The following is a 13,953-nucleotide window of genomic DNA, read 5'->3' on the forward strand; positions in this document are numbered from 1 at the left end:
GAAAGTAGGAAAAACCACTGGGCCGGTAAGATACAATCTAAACCAAATCCCTTATGAATCCACAGTAGAAATGAGGAACAGGTTTAAGGATTTAGATTTGGTGGACAGAGTGCCTGAAGAACTATGGATGGAGGCTCGTAACATTATACAGGAGGCAGCAACGAAAACCATCCCAATGAAAAGGAAATATAAGAAAGCAAAGTGGCTGTCCAGCAAGGCCTTACAAATAGCAGGGGAGAGAAGGCAAGCAAAATGCGAGGGAGATTGTTAAAGATACAGGAAATTGAATGCAGATTTCCAAAGAATAGCAAGGAGAGACAAGAAGGCCGTTTTAAACGAGCAATGCAAAGAAATAGAGGAAAACAACAGAATGGGAAGAACCAGAGATCTGTTCAAGAAAATTGGAGACATGAAAGGAACATTTCGTACAAAGATTACCATAGTAAAGGACAAAAGTGGTAAGGATCTAACAGAAGCAGAAGGCATCAAGAAGTGGCAAGCATACACAGAGGAACTATACCAGGTAGTGTGGTTGCTGACCTTGAGCCAGACATCCTGGAGAGTGAAGTCAAATGGGCCTTAGAAAGCACTGCAAATAATTAGGCCAGTGGAAGTGATGGTATTCCAGCTGAACCATTTAAAATTTTAAAAGATGATGCTGTTAAGGTGCTACACTCAGTATGCCAGCAAGTTTGGAAAGCTCAGCAGTGGCCAGAGGACTGGAGAACATCCCCAAAAAGGGCAGTGCCAAAGAATGTTCCAACTACTGCACAATTGCACTCATTTCACACGCTAGCAAGGTTATGCTTAAAATTCTACAAGGTAGGCTCAAGCAGTATGTGGACCGAGAACTCCCAGAAGTGCAAGCTGGATTTAGAAGAGGCAGAGGAACCAGAGACCAAATTGCAAACATGCGCTGGATTATGGAGAAAGCTAGAGAGTTCCAGAAAAGCATCTACTTCTGCTTTATTGACTATACAAAAGCCTTTGACTGTGTCGACCACAGTAAACTATGGCAAGTTCTTAAATAAATGGGAGTGCCTGATCACCTCATCTGTCTCCTGAGAAATCTCTATGTGGGACAAGAAGCTATAGTTAGAACTGGATATGGAACAACTGATTGGTTCAAAATTGGGAAAGGAGTACGACAAGGCTGCATATTGTCTCCCTGCTTATTTAACTTATATGCAGAATTCATTGTGCGAAAGGCTGGGCTGGATGAATCCCTAGCCGGAATTAAGATTGCTGGAAGAAATATCAACAACCTCAGATATGCAGATGACACAACACTGATGGCAGAAAGTGAGGAGGAATTAAAGAACCTTTTAATGAGGGTGAAAGAGGAGAGTGCAAAATATGGTCTGAAGCTCAACATAAAAAAAACCCCCAAGATCATGGCCACTGGTCCCATCACCTCCTGCCAAATAGAAGGGGAAGAAATGGAGGCAGTGAGAGATTTTACTTTCTTGGACTCCATGATCACTGCAAATGGTGACAGCAGCCACAAAATTAAAAGACGCCTGCTTCTTGGGAGGAAAGCAATGACAAACCTAGACAGCTTCTTAAAAAGCAGAGACATCACCTTGCCAACAAAGGTCCATATAGTTAAAGCTGTGGTTTTCCCAGTAGTGATATATGGAAGTGAGAGCTGGACCATAAAGAAGGCTGATCGCTGAAGAATTGATGTTTTTGAATTATGGTCTGGAGGAGACTCTTGAGAGTCCCATGGACTGCAAGGAGATCAAACGTATCCATTCTTAAGGAAATCAGCCCTGAGTGCTCACTTGGAAAGACAGATCCTGAAGTTGAGGCTCCAGTACTTTGGCCACCTCATGAGAAGAGAAGACTCCCTGGAAAAATGTTGGGAAAGATGGAGGGCACAAGAAGGGGACGACAGAGGACGAGAAGGTTGGATAGTGTTCTCGAAGCTACCAGCATGAGTTTGACCAAACTGCGGGAGGCAGTGGAAGACAGGAGTGTCTGGCATGCTCTGGTCCATGGGGTCACAAAGAGTTGGACACGACTAAACAACAACAACAACAATACTTTGATGTAAGACCATCCGGTCCTAGAGATTTACCTTGTTTTATTCGCTTTATTGCCCTTTGAATTTCCTGTATTGTTATTGGGGTATTTAGTTGTTCTTTTTCTTCTAATGGGATCTGTTTTCCTTTATGTTCTTCTAAGTATCTCTCTGGTTTTTTTATGTCTTCTTTATCTTTCCTGTAAAGTTCCTTATAAAATCCTTGAAAGGCTCTCCTTATTTCTTTAGGGTCTTCCGTCAGATGTTCTATCTTGATTTTGTTGATTATGTTTTGATTTTGACGTTTTCTTAGTTGCCATGCAATTAGATTCCCAGCTTTGTTAGCTGATTCAAAGTACTTCTGCCTCATTAGTTTTAATTTCCATTCCACTTCTTGGTTCACTAACATGGAAAACTGGGCTTGTAACATTTTAATGGTTTGTTTAACTTGTTCATCTTTTGGTTTTGTTACTAATTTTTTTCTCATTTTCCATGAACCAATATTTCCTCTTTTTTCCTTTATCTTTCTTTTCTTTTTCCTTTTTTTGAAGCTATTTTGCTGTATCAGGAAGCCTCTCATGACTGCTTTACTCTCATCCCATACTGTATCCAGTCCAGTCTCTTTATGTAAATTCCACTTAAAATATTCTTTTATTGCCTCTTTTGCCTTCTCTACTATGTTTGGATTCTCAAACAGTGTGTCATTCATCCTCCATCTGAAAGAAGATTGCTCTTTGCCTCTCAATTCCAAATATATTGAATTATGTGATCAGATAGAGTCCGTGGTGTAATCTCATTTTTACTTACTGTTGATACCAATTCTTTGGAGACCCATGCATAGTGTATTCTACTTGAGCATTGATGGGGTTCCAAAAAGAAAGTGAACTGTTTTGTGATTGGGTGCTTCAACCTCCAAATATCTACTAAGCCAAAATTTTCAACGGTCAAAGAAAGTCTTAGGCAGTTTACCCTCATTTGTGCTTTTTTTTCCTTTTACATTCTATCTATTTCCGGCATTACCACTCCATTGCAATCCCCTATCAAAATTACCTTCTGATCCATAAAGTCCATCAATCTTTCCTCTAATCTCTTTTAAAAATTCTGCCTTGTTTCCATTAGGTGCGTATATTCCCACTACAATTATCCCCTCACCCTGCAGCATTATTTGTACCACAATCGCTCTCCCCTCCTCATCTTTAGAGACCAGTTTAGGTTCTAATCTCTCCTTTATGTACAAGACTACTCTTTTTTTATTAACATCCGAAGTTATAAACTCCCTACCCAACCTTTTGTTAATCAAGATATGTCTGTGATTTTTAGCCCCATGGGTTTCTTGTAAACAAATTACCGTATTTTTCGCCATATAGGACGCACCTTTTCCCCTCCAAAAATGAAGTGGAAATCTGGGTGCGTCCTATGGGGCGAATGCAGGCATTCGCTGAAGACTGGAGAGCGAGAGGGGTTGGTCGCACCGACCCCTCTCGCTCTCCAGGAAGACATCCGCAGCCTAGGGAGCCCTGCGGGAGTTCCCGCAGGGCTGTCTAGGCTGCGGATATCAGCCTGCTTCCCGGAGCACCAGGCGCGCTGAATGCAGGGCGCCCGGTGCATCAGGAATGCATCCGCAGCCTAGGCAGCCCTGCGGTAGGTCCCACAGGGCTGTCTAGGCTGCAGATAGCAGCCTGCTTCCTGGAGCGCCGGGTGTGCTGAAAGCAGAGCGCCCGGCGCTTCGGGAACACATCCGCAGCCTAGGCAACCCTGCGGGAGTTCCTGTAGGGCTGTCTAGGCTGCGGATAGCAGCCTGCCACCCGGTGCGAGGGGCGCCCTGAAGCAGAGCGCCCCTCGCTCCGGGCAGACATCCGCAGCGTGGGGAGCCCTGCAGGAGTTCCCCGCAGGGATTCCCACGCTGCGGATAGCAGCCTGCCGCCCGGCGCGCATGACGCCCTGAAGCAGAGCGCCCCGCACGCCGGACATGCGCAGCGTGGGGAGCCCTGCAGGAGTTCCCCGCAGGGCTCCCCACGCTGCGGATAGCAGCCTGCCACCTGGCGCACGGCGCACCCTGAAGCAGAGCGCCCCGCGCGCCGGGCACACACCGACCAGCCCCACAAGCTCAGGGGACAGCAGGGAGGCGCAGCGCCGCCATCCCCTGTTCCTCAACCTGGTTCGGTTTCCCCAACCTGGTTTTGGGGGGAAATAAAGGGGGGTGTTTCCTTTATTTCCCCCCCAAAAAACTAGGTGCGTCCTATGGGATGCAGCGTCCTGTGGGACGAAAAATACGGTACATCGAGATTCTTTTTCAAAACATGTTCAACTTTATTTCTTTTAGATTTATTGTTAAGGCCATTAATATTCCAGGTTATCAGTTTGAACGTCATTTCCTTAATATACTTTTTGCAGGCTTAATCCGCAAAGGAGATTCGAGAGTAAAGCAGTTTTACTCCCCTCTCATTCCAATGGCGTGTGTGTGAGAGAGAATTATCACAGTCCCAGTTCAAACCTCTTCCATGTCCATGTTTTATACACAGTTTCTATATCTCTGAACAGCAGCTCATTGTGTTACTGTTTCTCCCACAGAGCCACAGGGTCTTCACAAGAAAAGAAAAGAAACTTCTTCCATATCACTTTAATGGGGGATGAGAAGCTTAGGGATCTCTGCTGCGTTCTTTAAAGCTTTTTTATTGCGCTGTCCCACTTTCCCTTCTTAATCCCTTCCGATGTTGCCTGCTCTCCCCTCTGTTTTATACAAAGTTTCTAAGTCTCTGGGCTGGAGCTCAGAACGATACTGTTTCTCCCAGCGAACCACAGTCTTCGAAAGAAAAGAAAAGAAGTCCTTTTTAAATTCTTTTCCAGCCTTCAACGTTATTAATTGGCGTTTGCCTCAGCGCGCTGCCTCTGAGGACTTTCAGTTTTACACTTACTCAGCAGAAACTTTCACTTCCCTCTTCGTTCTTATGTCTTTGTTCTCTGCGTCATCTTTACACCGCAGCCAGGATGGACTCCCTTTTAAAGTCCCTCAGCTAGTCAAATTCTTTGCATTCCTCCCGATAGCCCAGTCCAGTATTTTAAAAATATCCAATTCTAAGGAATTCGTTTTTATCGTGGAAGCTTGCCACTTTCACCAGCAGCCAGAGACAGCTTCCCCTTCGCGTCCGCAGCTCTATCCCATCCTTGGATTATTATTTAAACCCGAGAAGCAGGAGAGCACGTCTGGACGCCGCTGGGTGCCCTGTCCCCCAAGGTAATCCCCTTGGGGTTCCGAAGTCCAAAGAGTCCTTACAGACCTCTAAAAAGCTTCCACACTGCTTGGAATTCCCCAAGAGGTTATTCCGCGCTTCTTGCTGGTGGCCACGCCCAACCGGAAGTCAATTCATCAGCAGATTTAAAAGTGGGTGAATAATGGGTTGCAACTAACAACCCTATCTATCCTTGTTTAGCAGGTGGAGTCTCTCCATTTTATTACATTTTAAGAAAAGAAATTGTTATGGTCAATTTACTAGCAGATCTTGCTCTCAAAGCTAGTGTAGGCAGGGCAAGTTGTTGTGTTCTGGGTGCCTGTGCTCCCACTTCTGCTGCTCCTCCAGAAGCCTCCCCCTGACATAATCCACTGTCAAATCGGTAGCAGGCATTGCCTCCAGCATTAACACCAAATTGTCCCAGCTATTGGGCAGAGAGCTTAGAACAATACAGACCTTTTCTTCCTCAGGTAAAACAACTCCACCCTCCTGGAGTGCCATGAACTTCAAGTTCAGGCCATGAAGGTCGTCCTGCATACTCTCCCCCTGTCTGAGCATGTGCTTGTAAAGAGATTTCCTTATTGAGAGCTTGGACCCGGCTGTTTCATGAATGTGGAGGCCCTTAATAGGCCCTTTGCAGTGCTTTGCAGATGCCTGTCCTCTGGCATGTGGCAGCTGCATATCATCAATCCCCAAGATAATGGTGGCTCTGGCCTTTTGGTCTCTCGCTGTGCAGCAGTCAGCTGCTGGGGAGGATCAGTAATCACCTTCCAGAGAGATTCCTTTTGTAGCGTGACTGTTCAGCCTCTCAAACGGCAAAGCTAGGAGATGGACCATCTTCCTTCAGCCAGTCACTTCGTCTAGTCAAACGTCCAGAACTCCAAGCACGCTGGCCAGCTTTTGATGCCGACCTTCTGACACTCTACCACTGATCAATGGCCAGCTGGACAAATCCCATTTAAGGATTTATTGCAAGCAAAGTGTGATAATAAATCTGGTGCCCACATGCTTCCTCTGGCGTGAGCTTTGCAGAATACGCAATGTTGTTGGAAGCCTATTGAAGTCTGAATGCTGTCCTTCTGGACAATGAAGGAAAGAACGGCTTGAAAGCTACAACTAGTGTTTATTGTATTAAACAGTAATAAACACATAGATTACGATATACAGATACAGAGTGTTAACAGCATGTACAGTCTCTCAGCAAACTGCCATTAACCAATCCCTCATACTCTAACCACCACAGACAGACAGAGGGACTCTCTCAGAACGCAGGCATATATATATATAGTTGCTCTGTTATAGTATAACACTGATTGGCTGAGCTCAACTAATCCTTATCTTACACCTACTGTTAACCAACCAACAGGCTGTCTCTGGGCAGACTACTATCTCTGAGGCAGACTTCTGTCTCTGAGGCAGGCTTCTCTTTTCTGGGCAGGCTGCCAAGAATATCTCACACGGGCTTCTTGGGAGAAGGGGACGAGTCTGTTGGTGCACCAATGGGCAGCTCCGCAATCCAGACCCGGTCCTACAAACACAAAGTGACAGCACCCCCCAAGGCAGGGTGGGGGCTCTGCTCCCTGGGGACAGAAAGAATCCATTTGTATGTGCCTGTGTGTCTATGCATTGCAGGGGATTGGACTGGATGACCACCAGGGTCCCTTCTAGCTGTACCATTCTGGGATTCTACCGGTGTCTGTGTATTTAGAAAGAAAATTTGGTATCGTGATTATAATTATAATAATAATTAATATAATAATAATATAATAATAATTATAATTATAATCACGATAGCAATTTTTCTTATTATAATTTTGATTACTTTTTTATTGTAATTGTAATTATTAAACTTAGAATATATAATTAAATAATAATTATAATAATTATAATTATTGAGCCAGATAAAGCAGATAAATTTAATAAATTATCTCTACTCTCATGGCCACTTTTCTTTGCTCTGGCCAGAAAGAAGCCGTGCATAAATACTGTCTCTCAAACCCTGGATACGCAAAATGCTGGGCTTCTTCACCTTCCTTGCTGCTCCCCTGGCACTGCTCCTCGCACCCACCTCCAGCTGCGTACGCTATGTCGTCCACCGCAAGACACGGATTCAAACTGGCAGCTTTAAGTCTTCATTCCGGCCCAATCCCAGCTCCACCAATCGCCGTGGGGCATCCTCCAGCCTCAGGTGCCAGATTCAAAATCACACAAGTCGGGGGGGGGACAAGCCAGAGCAGTCTATTCTCTGTCCCCGTTTTGCACCTGGAACCCTTTGGTCTTGGGATGGGCACCCTCCATGGCGCTACAGCTCCTAAGACTTACCTGCACCGAGGCAGCTCCCCGATGTCACCTTGAGGTTGTCTAGCGCCATGTATGATGGCGCAGTCCCTGCCACCTGCCGGGTGTGTCGGCATGCTGCAAACTTGAACCTGGTACTGTTGCCCGAACCCTGATGCTCACCCAACACTCGCCACAATTTTATTGAGAAACCCAGGCAGTCGGACTGCCTGATCAACAGAACTGTCAGATTGCAGACTTTGACACTTTGTTACTTTGGTCTGTTACAAACTGAGTGCTACTGGAACTGCTACATTGAAATACTTTTTCTGGCACTTCCTAGAGACATTGTTGTGCTTTTAAGACCAACTCTGCTAACTACAAGAGAACTGAAGGTTCCTTGGAAATTAATGGCTGTTTGGACATTGTTTTAGAAGTTTTGGAATGTTGGATTAACTGGAGTTAAAAACTATTGATTTTAACAATTTGGCTCTTCCCTCAAGATACATTTGAACTCCCTCTAGAGGATTTTGGACTTATAACTGTATGTGACTTTCCTTTCTCTTTCCTTCCCTTCTATCTTGTTTATTCTCTGGGCTGGTGGATTCCCATGGGAACATACACAGTTTGACCTTGACTAGTAGACAGAACTGGAATGAGTGGCACTGGGAAAACAAGAGCGGCTAAAGTGAAAGCTAAACAAACAACTTTGACCTTAACTTCACAGCCGCGTAGATCATCTGTCCCTGCTGTTTTGGTGGCAGAAGAAGAAGGAATTGAGCAAACTTTGTTGGAAGATATGGCAGCAGGAGGATCCAACTCAGTACTAGACAAAATCTTCCAAAAATTGGAAGCTTTGGACAAAAAAGCGGATGAGCAAACGGCTAAGACTGACCAAAACACAGCCAGTGTTAATAAACTAACTGAACAAGTTGCTCTGAATGCACAATCAATTGGGAAACTATTTGAAGCCACCACAGAAAATCGCAAATTGGCCGAGGAAGCCAATCAAAAAGCTGAAGCATTAAAGCAGGTGGTAAAACCATTGCACAAGCAGATTGGTGAACAGCAGGCTTACCTGTCTATGATAGAACTACAGAGTCGGGAAAATAACTTGAGATTGAGGTCAATATTAGAACTTGAACAAGGGAATTTGATTGAGTTCCTGACAAAAGAATTTTCCAAGTTTTGGCCATTGGAAGAAGAAAAGGACTTTAAAATTGTGACTGCTTTTAGACTTGGAAAATTAACAAGGAAAGACAGGCCCAGAGACTGCTTGATTACCTTGAGATCTAGGGAGGAAAGAGACAAAATACTAGGCCTACATTACGAAAAGTCACTTGAAATTCTGGACAGAAGAGTAGAAATTTATAAAGATATCCCAAAACAACTTTTGGACCTTAGATCCACCTACACAGAGTTAGCAAGACTGCTGAGGAGCAATTCAATTGTTTTTAGGTGGGAATTCCCCCAAGGACTATCTTTTACATTCAGAGGGAAGAAGGTGAAAATTAAAACAGCCGAGGACAAAGAAAAAATTTTGAGTGCTTACGGAGAGGACCTTCAGAAAGGGATTGAAAGACTTCCAGGGTCTGGGCCATCGCCTTTGGGATGGGCCATCACCTTTGGGATCTGAGGATCAGGAGAAAGAGACACCACCATCAAAGGAATAACAGATTTGTCCAGGATGTCTCTGCAACTTCTGAGTTGGAATATTAATGGCTGCAATTCCCCAGAAAAAAGGAAAAGAATATTTCATGTATTGAAGAAAGAACAATTGGACATTATTTGTTTGCAAGAAACACACGTGACTAGGCTCCATAGAAAAGTGTTAATAAACAAGAGACTAGGCCAAGAATTTATCTCTTTGGATCGAGTTAAGAAAAGAGGAGTGGTGATATACGCAAAGGAGAGCCTGTCACCAAAATTTTTATTTAAAGATGAGCAAGGAAGAATTTTGGCAATTGAGATACAAAATCAAGGAGAAAAGTTTTTGATATTAGGAATCTATGCACCAAATGAGGGGAAATCGGAATTTTACAAGAAGCTGCATGAGATAATGCTGGACTATCTGGACTATAACAACATCATTATGATGGGGGACATGAATGGGGTGCCATCAACCAACATGGATAAGTCACATAGCCAAAAAGTGACAAAAGATGGCAGACTACCTGTCAGGGGTTCAGGAGCAGAGGCACAGGGGAAAGAGGAAGCGGAGAGCAAAGGGGAACAATCCAAGGGCAGCGTAGGTGAGGATGACAGTGGGGCAAGAGATTCCATGAGCCTGTCCAGTGATTCGGAAGATTCCCAGAAGGGGGCACCGATAGCCAGAGCAAGGGGGTTCCCGGGAGGGAGGCACCAGAAGCAAGGGACCAGCGGTGACTCCCAAAGCAGCAGCTGGAGATCGGGACCAGTTTCCCCACCAGAGCGTAGCGGGGGGGGGGGGAAGAGTCCCAGGTGTCAGGACCGGTTTCCCCTCCAGGGGAAAGAGAAGATGAGTCAGGGCTGACCACGCCCCTATCGCTGAGTGAGGGAATAGAGGGGAAGTCAGATCCAGTTAGCCCTCCCGAAGGGGGAAGCAGTGAAAGGAGCAGTGTAACAGTCAGGAGGAAGGTTACCGGCTGGGCGCGCACACCAAGTTCAAATGCACAGGCGCGCGGGACAGCCGGGAGCGCGGACTGGGAGCCAGATCCTAAAGCACGCCGGAGGCAGGGGGAAGAATCCGGGGACTCTTCAGCATCAGCATCAGAAGAGTCCAGAAAGGGCAACACCCCAGCGGGCAGAAGGACCCAGAGGAGAAAGGAGCAAAGGAGGTGGTGGAGCAAGGCTAGGGTCTTGAACTGGTGTCTGGGGGGAGGAGATTCAGACGGAGCTTCAGCGGTCTAGGGTTGAGACGTAGAGCTGCGCACCGCGGCTTTGGAATCGAAACTGAACCTTAATAAAGACTTTTGTATATAACAAGAACTGGCGTTGGTCCTCTGTGAGCTGGGACCTTGGGCAGCTCTGACACTACCTAAAACTTTTTTCGAACTGACTGACAATATGGACTTGATTGACATTTGGAGGACAAAGAACCCCCTAGGAAGAGAAGGAACATTCTTTTCTGAAGCCCAACTGACATGGACAAGAATCGACCAAATATGGATAACTAGAGGTCTGGCACCTAAGACAAGAAAAGTGGAAATCTGCCCAAAGACCTGCTCCGACCATAATGCCGTAAAGATGGATATGAGACTAACTCCAACCGGCTCCTTTAGATGGAAGATGAATGACAATTTATTTAGAGATCAGGAGATTACCAAAAAGGCCCAAAAAGCTTTGAAGGACTATTTTGAGATAAATTTGAACACTACAGTGGAAAAAAGAGTCATCTGGGATGCAAGTAAAGCGGTTATGAGGGGGTTTCTGATACAACAGAACACTATAAAGAAAAGAGCACAGAATGAGAAAAAAGACAAGATTTTGGAGAAAATTAAAGAATGTGAGAAGAAGTTAGGATTGAGACCGAAATCACAGGAGATTTTGAGAGAAATTAAACTTTATCAAGCACAATATTCCAAATTGATAAATCAGGAAGTGGAGTGGAAAGTTAAGTTAATGAAACAAAGATCATTTGAATCGGCAAACAAATGTGGAAAACTGTTGGCATGGCAGTTGAAAAAAAGACAGAAATTAAATACGGTTACAAATCTAGAGATTGAAGGAAGAAATATTCAGAATCCTGTGGAGATCAGAAAGTGCTTCCAGAGATATTTCAAACAGCTATATACTCAAGGGCCGCAAAATGAGGTTGAGATAGAACAATTTTTGATAAGGAATGGACTACCAAAGTTGTCTCAAGAAAATAGGACAATCCTGAATTATAAAATAACACAACAAGAGATTGAAGAAGCCATTCAGAATATGCAATTGGGCAAATCTCCAGGGCCAGATGGGCTTACCTCCAAATATTATAAGACATTGAAAGATTATTTGATACATCCATTAATGGAGGTTTGCAACGAAATCATGGAGGGGAAGAAGGCACCGGAATCGTGGAAAGAAGCTTTCATCACATTGATACCCAAATTAGAATCTGAAAAGACACAACTTAAGAACTACCGTCCCATCTCCCTCCTAAATGTGGATTATAAAATATTTGCAGACATTTTAGCAAGTAGATTTTAAAAAGTTCTGAACGAAGTGATTCATAAGGACCAGGCAGGCTTCCTCCCAGGTAGACATTTGTTTGCTAACACAAGGAACATTATTGATATTTTGGAACTTTTGCAAACAAATATTAATACAAAAGCAGTGTTAATATTTATAGATGCGGAGAAGGCCTTTGACAATATTTCATGGAAGTTTATGAAGAAAAACCTGGAAGGGATGGGAGTGGGACGGGGATTTGAAAATGGGATAGATGCAATTTACTCAGAACAAAAGGCTAAATTGATAGTTAACAATGTGGTGACGGAAGAGTTCAAAATTGAAAAAGGAACACGACAAGGTTGCCCTATTTCTCCTTTGTTATTCATTTCGGTCCTGGAGGTGCTCTTGAATATGATTAGAGGGGACCGGTTGGTTGAAGGAATTCAGGTCGGAGCGAAACAGTATAAACTTAAAGCTTTTGCAGATGACCTGGTTTTGACCCTACAGGAGCCAGAATCTAGTACGAAAAGGGTATTACAATTGATTCATGAGTTTGGCCGGGTGGTGGGATTTAAACTAAACAAGCAAAAAACTAAGGTATTAGAAAAAAAATTGACATCTTCAGAATCAGAAAGGTTTCAGAAAGAGACAGAGTTAAATGTGGTTAAAAAAGTAAGATACCTAGGGGTAAACATAACAGCCAAAAATCTGAGCTTATTTAAGGATAACTATGAAAAGTGTTGGTCAGAAATTAAAAGGGATCTAGAAGGTTGGTCAAGATTGAAACTTTCCTTGTTGGGCCGAATTGCTGCTATAAAGATGAATGTATTGCCAAAAATGCTGTTTCTGTTCCAGACTTTACAGATTGTGGATAAAGTGGAGTGTTTCGGGAGGTGGCAAAGAGATATCTCCAAATTTGTCTGGCAGGGCAAAAAGCCCAGAATTAAGTTTAAGATATTAACTGATGCTAAAGATAGAGGGGGCTTTGCCCTGCCAGACTTAAGGTTGTACTATGAATCAGCAGCTTTTGGCTGGTTGAAAGACTGGCTGCTTCTTGAAAACACTGATGTTCTAGATCTGGAAGGTTTTAACAATGCTTATGGTTGGCATGCATATTTGTGGTATGACAAGGTTAAAAGTCATAAAGCTTTCAAGAACCATATTGTCAGGAAAGCAGTGTTTAATGTCTGGACAAAATATAAAGACTTATTGGAAAACAAGACCCCAAGGTGGTTATCACCAATGGAAGCTAAGGCTCGGAAAAGACTCAATATGGAGGCCAAATGGCCGAAATATTGGGAAATATTAGAAAAAGATGGAGATAATTGTAGGCTGCAGAGTTTGGAGAAATTAAAAGATAAAGTGCGAGATTGGCTACATTATGCTCAGATCAAAGAGGTTTTTAATTTGGATTAAAAAAAAGGATTCCAGGTGGAAAAATCGAAGTTAGAAACAGAATTGTTAGAACCTAAGACTAAGGTACTTTCAAGAATGTACAACGTGCTGTTAAAATGGAACACACAAGATGAAACAGTTAAATCAGCTATGATAAAATGGGCACAGGACATTGGGTATAATATCATGTTTGCTGACTGGGAAAGGTTATGGACCACCGGTATGAAGTTCACGGCATGTAATGCCTTGAAAGAAAATATTATGAAAATGATATATAGGTGGTACATGACTCCAGTCAAGCTTGCAAAAATATATCATCTGTCTGACAATAAATGTTGGAAATGTAAGGAAACTGAAGGAACGTTCTTTCACCTCTGGTGGACTTGCCCTAGAGTTAAGGCTTTCTGGGAAATGATATATAATGAGTTGAAAAAGGTATTTAAGTATACCTGTCAGGGGCTCAGGAGCAGAGGCACAGGGGAGAGAGGAAATGGAGAGCGAAGGGGAAGAATCTGAGGGCAGCGTAGGGGAGTATGAAAGTGGCCCGAGAGATTCCATGAGTCTCTCCAGCGAATCAAAAGATTCCCAGAGGGGGGGCGCCGATGGCCAGGGCAGGGGGGGGTCCCAGGGGGGACACACCAGAAGAAAGGGGCCAGCGGGGACTCCCAAAGCAGCAGCGGGAGATCAGGACCAGCTCCTCCACCAGAGCGTATTGAGGGGGAAGAGTCACATGTATCTGGGCCAGTTTCTCCTCCAGCAGGGAGAGAAGATGAGTCAGGGTAGGCCACGCCTCCATCACAGAGTGAGGGAACAGAGAGGAAGTCAGGTTCAGCTAGCCTCCCCGAAGGGGGAAGCAGTGACAGGAGCAGTGTAACGGTCAGGAGGAAGGTTGCC

The sequence above is a fragment of the Podarcis melisellensis genome, assembly GCF_964234715.1.
Source record: "Podarcis melisellensis genome assembly, chromosome: 10".
In the NCBI taxonomy this organism is placed as follows: domain Eukaryota; kingdom Metazoa; phylum Chordata; class Lepidosauria; order Squamata; family Lacertidae; genus Podarcis; species Podarcis melisellensis.